The sequence below is a fragment of the Corvus brachyrhynchos genome, unplaced genomic scaffold, assembly GCF_000691975.1.
Source record: "Corvus brachyrhynchos isolate BGI_N302 unplaced genomic scaffold, ASM69197v1 scaffold644, whole genome shotgun sequence".
NCBI classification, from domain to species: domain Eukaryota; kingdom Metazoa; phylum Chordata; class Aves; order Passeriformes; family Corvidae; genus Corvus; species Corvus brachyrhynchos.
This window is the reverse complement of record NW_008237613.1, coordinates 8,776-11,921: the sequence shown is the minus strand read 5'-3', so window position 1 is coordinate 11,921 and position 3,146 is coordinate 8,776. Positions and strand designations below refer to the sequence as shown.

The 3,146-nt window shown below is 55.1% G+C and overlaps 1 protein-coding gene and 1 long non-coding RNA gene across 2 annotated transcripts in view; one reads left to right on the top strand and one right to left on the bottom strand.

Annotated features, from left to right (window-relative positions):
- The window catches only part of LOC103613815 (eukaryotic translation initiation factor 3 subunit C-like), a 24,053-nt gene that overhangs the window by 12,345 nt on the left and 8,562 nt on the right, over positions 1-3,146 (bottom strand). The gene's annotated exons all lie outside the window — the stretch shown is intronic.
- Positions 2,575-3,054, top strand: LOC108446097. The gene is made up of 3 exons (XR_001861198.1): positions 2,575-2,747; positions 2,864-2,922; positions 3,002-3,054. It is a non-coding gene; the product is annotated as an uncharacterized LOC108446097 (long non-coding RNA).

Below are 3,146 nucleotides of genomic sequence, written 5' to 3'. Positions count from 1 at the left end.
GGGGAGGGGTGAATTTATCCCCCCTGACCCCACCCCCCTCGGGTCACTCATTACTGGGGTTAATTAGTGAGGGATTAGTGCTGCCCCTCCCCCACCCTCGTCACTCATTAACGAGGGGGTTTTTTTAATGAGTAATCGATGGTTGAATGATTTTTGGGGCACCGTGGGGAACCGTTATGGGGCAGGGGACAACCTCTTGTCGCTCATTAACAAGGGTTGATTAATTAATGAATAATTTTAAGTAATTAATTCATTTTTTTATTACTCATTTAATTCATTTTATCAAGATGCAGAGTTGTGGGGAAGGTTGTGGGGTGGATTATTGGGCAGGGGACACCCTCTTGCTGCTCATTAAAAAGCTGTAAATAACTAAGAAATCATTGAAGGCCATTAATTCACGATTTCATTAGTCCACTAATTAATTTTATTAAAATGGAGAGTTATGGGGTCAAACAATGGGGCAGAATCTATGAGGCAGATTATGGGGCAGAAGACACCCTCCTCGCGCCCCTTGTTGCTCATTAACGAGGGATAATTAATTAATCAAGGATTTGAAGTCATTAGTTAATTATTTTATGAAAATGCAGAGTTGTGGGGCAGAAGATGGGGATCACGCTATGCACCCAGAGGGGACAAAATGGCGGCCAAACCTGAGGGGACAAAATGGAGGGAAGCCAGAGGGGGAGAAAATGGCGGGAAACTGTGAGGGGAGAAAATGGTGGGAGCCATGAGGGGACAGGGAGGTGGAGCAGCCATGAGGGGAGAAAATGGTGGGAGCCATGAGGGGACAGGGAGGTGGAGCAGCCATGAGGGGAGAAAATGGTGGGAGCCATGAGGGGACAGGAAAAGGGAGCAGCCATGAGGGGAGGAAATGGCGGGAAGTTGTGAGGGGAGAAAATGGCAGGAGCCATGAGGGGACAGGGAGGTGGAGCAGCCATGAGGGGAGAAAATGGTGGGAGCCATGAGGGGACAGGAAAAGGGAGCAGCCATGAGGGGAGGAAATGGCGGGAAGTTGTGAGGGGAGAAAATGGCAGGAGCCATGAGGGGACAGGGAGGTGGAGCAGCCATGAGGGGAGAAAATGGTGGGAGCCATGAGGGGACAGGAAAAGGGAGCAGCCATGAGGGGAGGAAATGGCGGGAAGTTGTGAGGGGAGAAAATGGCAGGAGCCATGAGGGGACAGGGAGGTGGAGCAGCCATGAGGGGAGAAAATGGTGGGAGCCATGAGGGGACAGGAAAAGGGAGCAGCCATGAGGGGAGGAAATGGCGGGAAGTTGTGAGGGGAGAAAATGGCAGGAGCCATGAGGGGACAGGGAGGTGGAGCAGCCATGAGGGGAGAAAATGGTGGGAGCCATGAGGGGACAGGAAAAGGGAGCAGCCATGAGGGGAGGAAATGGCGGGAAGTTGTGAGGGGAGAAAATGGCAGGAGCCATGAGGGGACAGGGAGGTGGAGCAGCCATGAGGGGAGAAAATGGTGGGAGCCATGAGGGGACAGGAAAAGGGAGCAGCCATGAGGGGAGGAAATGGCGGGAAGTTGTGAGGGGAGAAAATGGCAGGAGCCATGAGGGGACAGGGAGGTGGAGCAGCCATGAGGGGAGAAAATGGTGGGAGCCATGAGGGGACAGGAAAAGGGAGCAGCCATGAGGGGAGGAAATGGCGGGAAGTTGTGAGGGGAGAAAATGGCAGGAGCCATGAGGGGACAGGGAGGTGGAGCAGCCATGAGGGGAGAAAATGGTGGGAGCCATGAGGGGACAGGAAAAGGGAGCAGCCATGAGGGGAGGAAATGGCGGGAAGTTGTGAGGGGAGAAAATGGCAGGAGCCATGAGGGGACAGGGAGGTGGAGCAGCCATGAGGGGAGAAAATGGTGGGAGCCATGAGGGGACAGGAAAAGGGAGCAGCCATGAGGGGAGGAAATGGCGGGAAGTTGTGAGGGGAGAAAATGGCAGGAGCCATGAGGGGACAGGGAGGTGGAGCAGCCATGAGGGGAGAAAATGGTGGGAGCCATGAGGGGACAGGAAAAGGGAGCAGCCATGAGGGGAGGAAATGGCGGGAAGTTGTGAGGGGAGAAAATGGCAGGAGCCATGAGGGGACAGGGAGGTGGAGCAGCCATGAGGGGAGAAAATGGCGGGAAACTGTGAGGGGAGAAAATGGTGGGAAAATGTGAGGGGACAGGGAGAAAGGAAGCCATGAGGGGAGAAAATGGTGGGAGCCATGAGGGGACAGGAAAAGGGAGCAGCCATGAGGAGAGAAAATGGCGGGAAAACGGGCGGGGGGGAAATGGCGGGAAGTTGTGAGGGGAGAAAATGGTGGGAGGCGTTAGGGGATGGGATTAAGGGGAAGGGGGCAGCCATGAGGGGATGGGGGGGAGGGGAGGCCGTGTTGGAAAGTGTGAGAGAAGAAAATGGCGGGAAGGCCATGAGAGGAGAAAATGGCAGGAAGTTGTGAGGGGAGAAGCTTTGCGGTCACTTGTGGGGCAGAGGGAGGACCTATGGGGCAGCCCCTGCCCCACTGCTCATTAACACTTCATTAACGCACTCATTAACACCTCAGTCACGCACTCTTTAATGTTTCCTTTATTAATTTCCAACTGCGGGACCCTCGATGGACCAGCTGAGTGATCTATGGGGCAGGTAAGGGATCTATGGGGCGGGTGAGGGATCTATGGGGCGGGTGAGGGATCTACGGGGCAGCTGAGGCCTCTGTGGGGCAGGTGATGACTCTTCGCCCAGGTGAGGAGTTTATGGGGCAAGTGAGGCCTCTATGGGGCTAAGCCTCTATAGGGCAGAGTGAGGCCTCTATGGGGCAGGTGATGACTCTTTGCCCAGGTGAGGAGCTCATAGGGTAGGTGAGGCCTCTATGAGACAGGTGAGGCCTCTATGGGGCAGGTGAGGATTCTATGGGGCAGATGATGACTCTTTGCCCAGGTGAGGAGTTTATGGGGCAGGTGAGGCCTCTATGGGGCAAGTGAGGCTTCTATGGGGCAGGTGATGACTCTTCGCCCAGGTGAGGGATTTACAGAACAGGTGAAGGATTTCTGGGGCAGGTGAGAGATCTACAGGACAGGTGGGAGCTCTATGGGGCAGCTGAGGGGTCCCGCTATGGGGCAGGGGCGTCTCTCTTTTGGGTAAGTAGTTGCCGCGCGCCTGGC